Source organism: Macaca thibetana, chromosome 9 (genome assembly GCF_024542745.1).
Source record: "Macaca thibetana thibetana isolate TM-01 chromosome 9, ASM2454274v1, whole genome shotgun sequence".
NCBI classification, from domain to species: Eukaryota; Metazoa; Chordata; class Mammalia; order Primates; family Cercopithecidae; genus Macaca; species Macaca thibetana.
Window position 1 is genome coordinate 28,784,438 of NC_065586.1, and position 15,005 is coordinate 28,799,442.

A 15,005-nucleotide genomic window follows, 5' to 3' on the forward strand; every position below is an offset into this window, starting at 1 on the left:
GAGCCCAGGGAAGTTGAGACTGCAGTGAGCCATGACTGTACCACTGCACTCCAGCCTGGGCTACAGAGTGAGACTTTGTCTCAAAATAAAATAAAATAAGATAAAATAAAATAAAATAAAATAAAGTAAAATAAGGGAATCTCCAGAATTTCAGTATTTTACCATCAAATATAAAGATTATTAGCCAAATTAATGAAAATCAAGGATAAATAACATGTTTAAATTTTAAGACAAAGTTTTGATTATGGGAATTAAGAAGTCTGTGCTACTAACATATCCTCTGTAATTATGGGAAGGGACATTAAGGTAGAAACTCATATCAAAGGAGGAAATAGACCACTATGGAACAGACATAAAGACAGTTACATAGATGAAGGAAATATTGGGATGTTGACGTAGGAAAAGAACGTGGTCCAGGACTTCTTGATGTATTCTGCACAGGTTCATAACAAGCATGCTACGCCTTTCTATTATCTGTGGTTACTTAGTAAATGGTACATAGTTCATTCTATACATGGTTCAGTTCTTCTAAGCTAATTTTTTGTTCTTTATTTAAAAACAAAATTGTAAATTTGAAAACAAAAACAAAAAACCAGTCTTCCAAGGGTGCTGAAATGGGTTGGGGAAAATGATTTTTGTAGTTGAGAGTCTGGATCCTCAAGTTGGCAAACATGCTAGTTGATATCGGATTGGGTGTGTATAGGGCCTGCTCTTGTTTGTTTCTCTTCCAAGGTTACATAGATGCACTTATAAACTGACCTAGTAGTGTAGAGGGAGGAGGCCCCTTTTAAAGATCCTTTTAAAGAAACTGCTTCTATATTGGTCGAATTTTCTTAAAAGTGAAGAAAACGATTATACCTTGGCTGGGTGCAGTGGCTCATGCCTGTAATCCCTATGCTTTGGGAGGCTGAAGCAAGAGGATTGCTTGAGTCCAGGAGTTTGTTCAAGACCAGCTGGGGCAACATAACAAGACTCCATCTCTACAAATTTTTTTGAAAAAATTTAATCAGGTGTGGTGACATGCTTCTGTAGTTCTAGCTATTCAGGAGGCTGAGGCAGGAGGATTGCTTGAGCCCAGGAGTTTGAGGTTACAGTGAACTATGATTGTGCCATTGCATTCCAGCCTAGGTGGCAGAGTAATGCCCTGTCTCGAAAGAGAGAGAGAGAGAGAGAGAGAGAGAAAGAAAGAAAGAAAGAAAGAAAGAAAGGAAGGAAGGAAGGAAGGAAGGAAGGAAGGAAGGAAGGAAGGAAGGAAGGAAGGAAGGAAGGAAGGAAAAGAGAAAGAAAGAAAGAAAACTGTTATACCTATTTTTTTTTTCTTGGGATCCTATGTTTGAATTCATTGCCAACATTTTCTTGCCACGTAGATATAAAGCTTTTTACAAGGTTATTCATGGCTATTTGAATATATCCTTGATTTATTTCTCTATTTCCCTGTCCATCTTCTTCAGTTACACACCTTCTGATCTCTTTTCTGTCTTGAACCCAGGAACCTATGACCCTTTGATGTCTCTCCTTGATCCATATCCCGGCTCCTGATTCCAGAAGCTCATGCTGCCTTTTCACTGACAAAATGTCCCTTTTCATTCTCAACACTGTCATTACCATCCAGACAAAACAAGAATCAATTTCACCATCTGTAGGAATACAAATGTGTAAAGCAGAGATTCCTGCGGGGTTAAAGGGACTTTAAAGACAAGTGGCAAATGGGGAGATAACATTTCCAAGCAAAACATATTCTTATTATATGAAGAGTTAACACAAATTAGCAAGGGTAAGATCAACAACTCAAAGAACAAGTGGGGAAAATCTGTGCCAAAAAGTAGAAAAATTCAATAACTTCAAGTTAATTTTCAGTTAATTTCAGTTAATACCTTCAAGCTCATTTTCAGTCAATGGAATGCAAATGAAAGAGTGACAGCATTTTTTACATATCAGACTGTCAATGGCTGAAAAGGATTATAATTACTCGTGCTGTCAAGACTCTGATGAAATGAGCATTTTGGGGGCGGCTGTTGGGAGCCTACATGTGTACAAACTTAGCCTGGGGCATTATCAAAGCCTTCAACATGTTTCTGGTCTTTGAAGTAAGAACACTTTCCGGATTTTATCCTAAGGAAATAATTAGGGAAGCATGCAAAAACTTTTATGTGTCGGGATGTTCTGTGCAATGTTATTTGTAATACTTGAAAAAATGGAATCATTAGCTGCACAATATTAGAAATCTAGTTAAATAATTTATTTTATATGAGAATGTTAAACAAAAATCACGTTATCAGAGACTCCTTGATTTATGGGAGCAGGATCACATTATATTAAGTGAAAACTGACCCATTTTGTGACAGCGTGGAGTGAGAAAGGCAGAATGGGTTTTTGAGTCAGATGGAGGGTATTTCAATTCCAACCTTTTCACTGACTGGTGAATTAACTTAGAAAAATTACTTAACCTTTCTGAACGCCAATTTCCTCATCTGTAAAATGGGGATAATATGTTAACAGGGCTGTTGTAAGGTTCAATTAAGAGATTGTGTGTAAAGTGCTTTACCAAGAACCTAACATGTAGAAAACATTCAATAAATCAACAGTGCTATTTAAGTCACCCAAATGTCACCGAGACTCTTTAGGCTATCTATAATATATAAATGACTCTCATTAACATCAATATTGCTAAATTTATGTCCATGCGCCCCACCTGCTCACACAGGACCTCTGATGCAACTTGTAAAGTACTCTCTCTTCTGAATATTTCGGGGAGGACCCCAAGTACACCTAAATTAGTTTCTTATTTTCACCAATCAGCTTCTGCCACATGGTTTCTTGCAGATTTCAGCCATTATCACTCATTCATCTCTGTGTGTGAAAGACCTATGATTAAGCAGCTCTGTGTTGTCCAAATATACATTGATGCATCCTGGCCCATTTTCATGGATTTATACTTTGCTGAGGGGAAGAGAAAACAAACGTTTACAAATGAATATATGTATTATATTGAGTGGGCTGGGCTCAGTTGTCTGGCAAGCCTAGGATTTCTGCTCCTATTTAAGTCGGGCTATTACAAAGCTGATGGGAGGGTCTGTGGCTGTTGGAGGAGCCTGTCACCATAGGCTTCACTGTGGGAGGGTCGGCCTGAACAACAGCTGTATCTGTAAGTCTTTTCTTTTGGCCCGGTCAGATTCTGTTCTTCTATTTGGGTGGCAAGTCTGGGCCTTAAAGCCGAAGGTGTGAAGAGAGCTGTGGGGTTTTAACATTGAGAAGGCTTCCCCAGGTCTCAGCTGACTTTTTTTTTTTTTTTTTTTTTTGAGAGGTCTCACTCTGTTGCCTAGGCTGGATGCAGTGACACAATCATGGCTCTCTGCAGCCTCGACCTCTCAGGCTCAGGTGATCCTCCCACCTCACAGCCTCCTGAGTAGCTGGGACCACAGGCATGCACTACCATGCCTGGTTAATTTTTGTGTTTTTTGTAGAGGTGGGGTGTTCGCTATGTTACCCAGGCTGGTCTTGACCTCAGCCTCCCACAGTGCTATGATTACAGCTGTAAGCCATTGCCTCCTGTCCCCCAGGTCTCAACTGATTTGATGTCCCTTCAACTTTTACTCCATGCAGAGAATAAACCTGCAGTGTTCTGCCAGGATAGGAAAAAGACAGTTACTTAGCTGCATGTGATGAGACAGAGAATCTGCTTTTGTGTCTTAACCACTTTTAACCAATTCTTATTTCAGTCTCTCCTTCACCCCCACTCCCAGAGGTACGCGGTGCTATCGTTATCAGAATCATTGTGGGGCCGTCTTTGGTGCAAATGTGGTTGTCGTTCTCAGCAGGAGCTGAGGGTTCAGCATTCTTTGGTCTTCAGAATCAATCTTCAGTCATTCTTTAACTTTTCCACATGCAAAGTTCAGTTGCTACCATCTCCTTTCCCAACCTTGTGACCCTTTAGAAAATTCCCTTCTCTCAGGCTAGGGGTGTTTTAGGAAGGGGCAGAGTTAAATATATATTTTTAATTCACTATCTTCAACCGGAAGTTTAGATCTTAAGATTTTTGAGAATTTGGTTGGCAGAGGTGGCTGGTGAGTTTCCAATGAGGGGGATTTTTGTTTGTTCCATTGCATATTTAATTGGGGAGGATATTCCAGAGCCTTCGATATGCCGACGCTGCCTGGTATGTTGTGATGGGACAGAGGAAAGAAAGTCTCTCTTCTTCTTCTGAATTTAGGCATGTTTACAGCAATTTAGTGGGACATGTCTTTTGAGTTTTACTTACAGCTCTCACCGTTGACAAAGGATTTCAGAGGAATTGCTGGGGGATGGGGACTGAGAGAAAATTCAGGTGACAGAGATCATGATTCTGGCTTATTCTATCGGACCACTTTTTCCCTTAGGATTTTCCAAGACTTGTATTCCTAGTTTCCCAGATACAGTGAGTCATACTTGAATCCCCAGGATGGATACAATTTAGGCTGGGGCTGGGATTTTTGCTGCATTTATGTATTGAAAAGGAGACTTTCAGATTATTTAACTAACTCCTCCATTTTACATAAAAGCAATCTGGGGTCCAGAAAGTTTCAATGACTTAACTAAGATCACAACTTTAAGTAAGCAGCAGGATCTCATGACTGGAGCTGCAATCAAGGAATTATAACACACATTGATATTCCTTAAGAAAATGGTATTAAGGAAACAAGAGACATTATCTTACTACATAAGATAGGAAATGCAGGAGGAAATTCGCTTGGCCAATCCTAACTTTATAAAGGTAATGCCCTGAAACGTGACCTTTGTATCCTCTCCTGTTCCTTACAACCAACAATGAAATCTTAAGACAAAATGACTCACGTTTGCCAAAGGCTGAAAATTTCAGTCCCCCAATAATACTGGAAAAAATGGAGGGTTAAAAAGCATCATACTTGTGCTGGGCGCAGTGGCTCATGCCTGTAATCCCGGCACTTTAGGAGGCTGAGGTGGGCGGATCACCTGAGATCGGGAGACCGAGAACACCCTGACAAAAATGGAGAAACCCCGTCTCTAATAAAATACAAAAAAATCAACCCGGCATGGTGGCACATGCTTGTAATCCCAGCTGCTCAGGAGGCTGAGGCAGGAGAATTGCTTGAACCCAGGAGGCAGAGGTTGCTGTGAGCCAAGGTCGCACAATTGCACTCCAGCCTGGGCAACAAGAGCGAAACTCCATCTCAATTAAGGAAAAAAAAAAATGCATCCTAGTTGCTTAAGCATCATAGATGCCCCTAAAGCTTCAGAGTTGAGGGTATTTAGGGCTCTTCAAATCTAGTTCTCTTTGAACTCTTCCCATCTCCTCATTCTTTCTGATCATCCATCCATGGTTAACCATTTATAGTAGCTATTCTTCATTTGAATTTCTCTGTTCACTTTTCTTCCAGCAATAGCTCTCACTTTTACTGTGGAGTTCACCTCTGCTTCCTCTCAGCCCAGACTGTCTGGGGGAGCTTGTAGTTCAGGTGCTCCCGGCCTCAGAGGTTATTTAAGAGCTGGGCATTGACTATTACAGAGGACTACTTGGGACTTCCACTGCGAAAGGCAGGGCCAAGAAATGAAAAGAGAGAAACTTCATGCTGCTGACTTTATTTGAGCTCTGGAGCAAGCCAAATTGCAACCTAGAATACTTCTGAATTAATAACATAACATAGATGTATTACTCGGTTTTCATGCTGCTGATAAAGACATAGTCAAGACTGCACAATTTACAAAAGAAAGAGGTTTAAATGGACTCACAGTTCCACACGGCTGGGAAGGCCTCACAATCATGGCAGGAGGCAAAAGACGCGTCTCACATGGCGGCAGGCAAGAGAAGAGAATGAAAGTCAAGCGAAAAAGGTTTCCCCTTATAAAACCAGGCGATCTCATGAGACTTATTCACTACCACAAAACAGTATGGGGAAACCATCCCCCTTGATTCAGTTATCTACCACTGAGTCCCTCCCACACATGAGGCAATTATGGGAGCTACAATGCAAGATGAAGATTTGGCTGGGGACACAGCCAAACCGTATCAATGGATTAATAAATATAACCTCTGTTTTCTTTCTTGATCCAGTGTCAACAGGGCAGAGTGGTTTGTGTCACTTGCAAAAAAAGGAAATTCTACCTGTTAAATTATTAGTACAAACACACATGCATACACACTCATGTCTTGATAATATATTATTTCTAAGGGACAATTTAGGCTGTTTGCAAATGAAGAGAGAGATTTTCCTAAATGCATAGTGTCCCCAAGCCTCTGCCTGCAATGGGAACAGAGCTTTACATCATGAGCAAAATGCCAGCTCCCTACTTGGTTCATCTTCCAGCTTCTGAATGTGTCCTCAGTGCCTACAAATGTGTAGGGAATGTGGCCTTTTGGTGCAGTTTTCAAGCAGAACTATCTGCTCCACCAATGGCCACCTCGTGGCATTTCAAAGAGCTGACTCAAAGGTTTGAATTAACCACCTTTCTATAGGATGTCTGGCCACAGTCTATCTCTGGTTTTCACAGTACTTCGTTCAAGTGAAAAACTAGCCTTAGCAGAAAATGCTTATTATGCTCGGGGCCAAACAGGCTGTCTACCACTCAGCCTCACAGTCAGTAGTGAGCAGTTATACTTCTAGCAGACCAGTAGCCAAATGTTTTCCAAAAATCTAGAATTTTAAAATCTTTAAACCCTATTATAGCTATCCCAAGTTTTGAGGGGTTTGGGGTATTTTTTGTTTTTTTTGTTTTGTTTTGTTTTTTGACAGTCTCACTCTGTCGCCAGGCTGGAGTGCGGTGGTGCAATCTCAGCTCACTGCAACCTCTGCCTCCCAGGTTCAAGCAATTCTCCTGCCTCAGCCTCCCGAGTAGCTGGGGTTACAGGCGCCTGCCACCACACCCGGCTAATTTTGTATTTTTAGTAGAAGCAGGGTTTTGCCATGTTGGCCAGGCTGGTCTTGAACTCCTGACCTCAAGTGATCCACCCGCCTTGGCCTCCCAAAGTGCTGGGATTACAAGCATGAGCCACTGTGCCCGGCCATTACTGTGAATTCTTAGTTTACTTTTCTAGGAATATAACATAAATTAACTGACTAAGCCTTTCTCCCCATAAGGTAAAAATGAGGCAAAGGACCTGTATTTCCCTATGCCTGTGGAAATCCAAAGGTCTTGCTTTTGAAGCATAACTAATGCCTAAGACAATGATTCTCTGAGTGTTCCCAGAGCAGCAGCATCAGCATTGCCTGGTAACTTGTGAAAAATGCGAATTCCCGGGCCCTGCCCCAGACTTACTGAGACTGAATCTGGAAGGGTAGGGCCAGAAGTCTATGTTTGAATAAGACTCCCTGGAATTCTGATGGAGCCAAAATTGGAGAACCACTATCCTAAGTACCTGCAGTCCAGAAGAAGTGGGTCATTAGCACCCCTTTTAAAGCAGATTTTTTTTCAGAGGACGGTCTGGAGCTGCTGCAGGCAGGTGCAGGTGGATGTGTGCCCTGTCATATAACTGTAATAATCAGAAATCAGTGGCGGCGTGGGGTTTGTCCATACACCTCAGGGAATGTGCCTGTGAGGTTTAAGCTGAGGTGACCCTGGAGTGCAATGGCTATGGGGTGTCAGTTTCCCTGTACCAGGCCTTCCCAAATCCCAGGTTTTTGTTTGTTTGTTTGTTTGTTCTTGAGACAGAGTTTCGCTCTTATTGCCCAAACTGGAGTGCAGTGGTGTGATCTTGGCTCACTGCAACCTCTGCCTTCTGGGTTCAAACGATTCTCCTGTCTCAGCCTCCCCAGTAGCTGGAATTGCAGGCACCCACCACTACTCCAAGCTAATTTTTTTTTTTTTTTTTTTTTTTTTTAGTAGTAGAGACGGGGTTTCACCATGTTGACCAGGCTAGTCTTGAACTCCTGACCTCAGGTGATCCATCCACCTCGGCCTCCCAAAGTGGTGGATTACAGGCATGAGCCACCACGCCTGGCCAACCCCAGGTTTTTTATGCTGCAAGAGACTCAGTGCTTCACCATCTCTAGCTAAATAAATCATGTTCCGATCATAATGCAAAAAGTGTGTTGTCTGAAAAAACGAGACCTAAAAAACCTTTCTGCCCTTTGTGGCGACAGAATTCCTGGTTCAACCTTAAATGGCCTTAGTTCTTCTATAGGAGTTATGGTGACTTGCTTTGTTTTGAGTGTCAAACTTGATTCCAGGCTTAGATATGACAGCAGAATAAGTCCATTAAAACTCGAGTGTATGTGTGTTGCAAGAGCTGGAATTGGTATTTTGGGGCCTGGAAGAGCTGAAAGTCAAATCAAATGCCCAGGTCACTGATTATGTCACATGCATTGAACACTGAGAAACAGTCCTGGGAAAGATCTCAATCCTTGTTTGGAATGTCATAATTCCATTTAGGGAAAAATACACCAACCAGTTCCCATGCAAACTTCTGCAAAGACACCATTCACAGACAACGGAGACTTGGAGTTGAAAATGGACACACTCAATGAAACCCAGGATTCCAGATCTTTTTTGACTTGTCCGAGAAGCAATGAAAACTAACAATCACGAGATAATCTAATATTACACCAAAATTAGCAGTATCTTTTCCTTTCAGTCAACGTCAGACCAAAGCCGAGCATCTCTTCTCCCTGTGGAAAAGTCAAATAATTGCAAAAACTCCTGGAGATACCGGCTTCTTCTTACCCCAGGGCCTTTCACCAATTTGGCTGGTCTTTTCAAAGGGCACATGGAGAGTGATAATATTTCGTATGTAAGCGTGGCCATAATTATGGCAGGGTGTGTGCATAATCACCCCAAAGCTAACAATTTCCATGGAGTAAATGTGCTAATAGCAATGGAAGCAGACACCCTAGTAATAGAATTTTTATTGGCTCTTTCCTTCACTCACTGTCTTCATAGAAAAACATCTGCCTAACATTTAAAAACCACTAGAAGAGTGTAACTGGATTGTTTGTAACACGAAGGATAAATACTTGAGGGAATAGACACCCCATTCTCCACAATGCGCTTATTTCATATTGCATGCCTGTATCCAAACAGCTCAGGTGCACCATCAATATATACACCTACTGTATACCCACAAAAATTAAAATTTAAAAAATTTTAAAAAGAAAAACATCTAATGGCGTAAACCCAGGAGGCGGAGCTTGCAGTGAGCCGAGATCGCGCCACTGCACTCCAGCCTGGGCGACAGAGCGAGACTCCGTCTCAAAAAACAAAGAAACAAAAAAAAAAAAAAAGAAAAAAGAAAAACATCTGCCTAATCTCAGAGCACAGCTGCTGGTGAAACTTCTGCCTGCAGAATTTTGGCCCTATGGTCTTATCTGTGATCCTGTGACACCCACTCCCTACCACCAGCTGGTCGAGTCCTGTGGAATCTACTCTAGGAAAACGGCTTCGAGAGAATTTCCTTCTGGCTCCCAGCTCAGAGCCCTGGGGAGCTACAAGATTCCTCCTCCCATTTGGAGAGACCCTTGACAAATCATTTCTATTATTATTATTGTTATTTTTAGAGACACGGTCTCACTGTGTCACCCAGGTTGGAGTGCAGTCATGCGATCATAGCTCACGGCAGCCTCGAGCTCCTGGGCTCAAGCAATCCTCCCACCTCAGCCTCCCAAGTAGCTAGACAAATCATTTCTAAGCAGGGAAGGAGTTTCTGAATGACTTAAGGGGTGTTCTAGAGTCTCTCAAACCTGAGTTACAACAATTGTGTAGTGAAAAGGCTGCTGAGAATTCTTGAGCATGAGGTAAAGAATGAACTTTTGCCATGTTAATATCCATAATTAAAGCCAATGGGAGGATGTATGTTTTCCAGAAATGGCTTTTTGAAAAGATTTGATGTTCAGCAGTCCTGAGATCCAATGCACATTTGTCTTACATTAAAAAATACCATCTCAGAGAAACATCAGTTCATGACTTAAAGGAGAAACAGTATTCGGGTATTTAAAAGGCGCGCGTGTGTGTGCGTGCGCATGTGCGTGTGCGTGTGTGTGTGTGCGTGTAAAAAGTTAAAATAGCAAATCCTTTCTGGATTTCAGAATCCAATTGTTCAGGATATGCATTAGGCTCAGGCTTGAAAGGAGAATTTTGCTAAATGTCCTTTAGGTCTCTGATTACGTGTCTCTTCTCCAGACATGCACTTCCTTCTCGTGGAGTCTCAACTAGACAACTGCATTAATCTTCTCTCAGCTCTATATGTTTTCTTCATACAGATCAGAGCCTGTAATTATCTTATTTGTCCTTTTAATTGTTTCCTGCTCTACCGTGCAAGAGAGTTCTATGAAAATAGGAACTGCAGACAGCCTTGTTCATAATTTTATCCCCAACGCCTAGCAGAATACACCCACTGTATACAGTGGTAGGTGACCAATAAATACTTGTTGAGTTAATGGTCATGATGAGATAGACATAAAAAGAGTGCCTCCGTAATAGTGTGTTGAACTCTTGAAAGAAGAAATGAAAAGGGAAAGATACCAGCTAAACTGATTTCTAAGGTAAAGATTAGATCAGCTCATCAATAAGGTTATTTAGAATATAGGAATAGATGTGGGATATAACTCCTCATATTCTCTCTTTGTGTGGCATATACAGCGTTATGGAGAGATCATGGGAGTATGTCTACTTCTTGTGGTGCTGAAGCCATGTTGACCAGGGCCTGGTGTATGTGGAGTACACAGTCAGAATGCAGGCAGTACAACATGATTGCTCTACAAACTGCCCCATCCGAGTAAGAGAGGGACTTTCTATTAATGAAAGGAGTTCCAGGCACAAGAAAACCATGCTGTACCTTTAGGGCCTCTTCTGAAGAGCTTTGCACTATGGAACTAAGGAAACACCATTCGTTATTAAGCCCATAATATCCATAGTATGTATCAGGTATCTAACACTTTTTTTTTTTTTTTTTTTTTGAGATGGAGTCTCGCTCTGTCATCCAGGCTGGAGTGCAGTGGCGCGATCTCCACTCACTGCAAGCTCCATGTCCCAGGTTCACGCCATTCTCCTGCCTCAGCCTCCCAAGTAGCTGGGACTACAGGCGCCTGCCACCGCGCCCAGCTAATTTTTGTATTTTTAGTAGAGTTGGGGTTTCACCATGTTAGCCAGGATGGTCTTGATCTCCTGACCTTGTGATCCGCCCATCTCGGCCTCTCAAAGTGCTAGGATTACAGGCGTGAGCCACCACGCCCAGCCTTTTTTTTTTTTTTTTTTTTTTCTTGAGAGGGAGTCTCTGGCTCTGTCACCCAGGCTGGAGTGCAATGGCACGATCTCAGGTTACTGCAACCTTTGCCTCCTGGGTTCAAGCGATTCTCCTGCCTCAGTCTCCCGAGTAGCTGAGATTACAGGTGCGTGCCCCCATGCCCAGCTAATTTTTGTATTTTTAGTAGAGACAGGGTTTCATCATGTTGGTCAGGCTGGTCTTGAACTTCTGACCTTGTGATCCACTCGTCTCGGCCTCCCAAAGTGCCGGGATTACAGGCATGAGCTACCACATTATGGCATAACACTTTTATCATAATTAATCATCATGAAAATGCCAATAAGCAGGTGCTATCTCCATTTCTCAAGGGAGGGAACTGAGGGTCACTGCCATCTACCCAAGGCCATCATGGGATTAAGTGAAGGTCCTTTGACCCCAGAACTTTGACTTGACATGAGGTATTAAGTGGCACCCATTGGGGGATCCATACTATTGGATTACAAGAAGAAAAAGCACCTCCACAGTATATGTGGGGTACTTGTTTTGATTTTCTTTGTTTTTGAATTTTTGCAATTCTACTAGGTATTTTTGCAATTCTACTAGGTAGCCTGTGTTTTAATGCCCATTCTATCTCTAACTAGCCTAACCCCAAGATGCAAGTTTGAAATCGAAATTTAGGAAACATGCAGACAGTCAGGGCACTGAACTCTCTATTTTCTAATCTTTAAAATGGACACGGTTGTTCCTAGTTCATGGCACTCTCATGAGGCTCAAATTAAGACAGTGGGAACAAAAGAGTATTTTTTCCTTCCTTCTAAATAATTTTCTAAGTTAATTGGAGAAAAAAGATAATTAAATTAAATTTCCATCCCTTATTCTTAAGAGGAGATCAAAGCTTGACTTCTGTAGTTTTAAATTTGAAAAAAGGCACTTACTGGTCTAGTGCCTATTTATTCGCAGTTTCTGATTGTCTCATGAATATATGTCAGCAATTTCTTCACAGGAAAGCTGGTTTTTCCCCCTGCTGGTTGCCTCTTACAGCTAATTGTATTTAAGGGGGGAAATTAGATGTTTAGAAATGCTCATTGGCCCCCGACTCATTAATAGGCCCTCCTTACTCTATTGTATCCGGTAGAAGAGTTATAAGTACGTCATTCCCTCTCCTCTCTCTTTTAAAAGACTTTTGACAAAGACCAAGCCACAAGTACACACTGCAGATCATCAAAAGCCGGCACCAATTTGGCTAATGGTGTGTACTTTGTTTTCAGATTCTCTTAATACTTTAAGCACTTAACTGGAGCCTAGGTTCATTTTGAGCTCTAGCTTGTGGTTTCCAGGCAAAAGCAGCCCATCTGACTTTTAGTGCCCCTGTCTGTGAGTTGATAAGACCGCCTGGAGTCTCTAAACTCCTTTAAGTGCTAAATGTCAAGCTGGAATTGGGTATCTCTGGCCGAACAATGTGTGTTGTTTTAAAATGACTCCTTAATATGAAGAGGTTTCCAAGTGCACTAATGTCAGGGGTATTTAAACAGGGTAATGGGGGTGTCTTTGAAATGCCTTTTTAGTTGGCAACTTAATAATCTCCCTCTTGTTCAAATATTATTTTCACCACAGTACATCTGATACTCTCCGAAAGTTAAACAAGCCATTCAGGAAAATGGGATTGAGTTATGACAAGCTGAACAGAAGCCCTGAAAGGTCATGGGCTAATTTCTTCATTTATGGTAAGACGTCCTTCTCACCTCTTTTTGTCAGTCCTGCTTAGGAGATAGTGAAGAATTTTACCTATAGATAAACAGGAAAATGACTTGCATCCAATTGCATCTGTGAGGCAAGACTTTGAATATGTAAAGAGCAATGCCTGCATACAGTTTATTGTTTTCTCTGCCTAATGCTCTGGAAATAAGGAGATGGAGGAGTTGTTATCTGTGTGAGAGTGAAACATGTAATGCAGAAAAATACATATTGTATTAGTCTGTTCTCAGGCTGCTAATAAAGACATACCCAAGACTGGTTAATTTATAAAGGAAAGAGGTTTAATGGGCTTCCACATGGCTTGGGAGGTCTCACAATCATGGCGGAAGAGCAAGGAATGTCTTACATGGCAACAGGCAAGAGAGAGAATGAGAACCAAGTGAAAGGAGTTTCTCCTTATAAAACCATCAGACCTCATGAGACTTATTCACTACCATGAGAAGAGTATGAAGGAGACCGCCCCCATGATTCAATTGTCTCTCACCGGGTCCCTCCCACAACACTTGGGAATTATGGGAGCTACAATTCAAGATGAGACTTGGGTGGGGACACAGCCAAACAATATTACATATAACAATTAAACTGTGAAGCAGAGAGGAGCCTGGGAACACCTCTGCTCCTAAAGTTTCCCAGATGTTCAGGGAAGACCTGCAGCCCCTCCCAGTCCTGCCCTGCCCAGACCGGAGCCACCATCATGTGAAGCAAAACTGCAGCCAGCATCTGACCACCCTCCAGCCCCAGGAATCACCTTAGCTACCCCCAGAATATGTGTTCCTTCTCAGTATTCCCCCGGAGCTGTATTCATTCTCCATCACTCAGAGACTCCTATTATTTTTACTCATTGGTTTCAAAAAGTCTCTAATTACAGAAGAAGGGCTGTGATAATGAGATCAGATTATCAGAATCTAAGACCTATCATTAATATAGTAATGTAATCCACAAATGTTTTAATTCTGAACTTAAACTAAAAATAAATTTCAGGTCGGGCACAAAGGCTCAAACCTATAATTCCAGCACTCTGGGAGATCGAGGCAGGAAAATGACTTGAAGCCAGGAGTTTAAGACCAGCCTGGGCAACATAATGGGATGTCTTCTCTGCAAACAAATGTTAAAAATTAGCCAGGCATGGTAGAGGTGTGTGCCTGTAGTACCAGCTACTCAGGAGTCTAAGACGGATAATTGCTTGAGTGCAGGAGGTCAAGGCTGCAGTGAGGCTGTGATGGCACCACTGCACTCTGGCCTAGGCAACACAGGTCTTTATTTAAGAGCCCGTCTTAAATAAAATAAAATAAAATAAAATAAAATAAAATAAATAATTTCACATATATGTGAATACACATATATATACACTTAAATTTCAGTTTCAGAAGAGAAAGTCTTAGGATACTTATTCTTTACTGGCTATGGCTTCCTAGCGAGTAAGATGGGAGTAAAAAATGAAAAATCTTGCCTATCTTCTGGGTGTTTTGAAAAGTTGGCATATTTGATATTACTTAGACCAAGTTCCTGGTGATTCACGGGTACAAGGGACGAGAGATGGGGAAGGAGAGAGGGCTGGGAACCGGAAGGTAGGCTGTTGGTCTCTGACCTGGACTTCCCAACAACGTGGCATGAGATCTTGGCATTTATGTTTCTATCTGTTCAATACGGATGATAGGATTGTACCAATGCTCTCATGAAGATGTTTGAGGCAGCTGAGGAGACAAGAGGGTCGAGATGCATTGCTGTTTTGGTCACTCTTCTTGCTTAATAAGGCCCAGAACCAGTAGGGGGCTGCGGCCACTCAACTCCAAGAGCCCCAGTGCAGCAGCAAGCTGTGCAGTTGGAGAGTTCCCAGGCACACCCACCTTCCCTGGTGTAGGCCCCTGTAAATGTTACTATTACCAGTAACGACTATCCCTTCAGAGTTGGGGACTTTCAGACATGGTATCTCACCTGAGCCCCACCTCACTGCCTTCCAGCCAATGCAAACCAACAACCTCCTCCATTCTCACGTGCCCAACATCCCTGTAGGCAGGAGATGTGGGCCTGGATGCTGGCTGGACTGTCAACCTGAGATCCT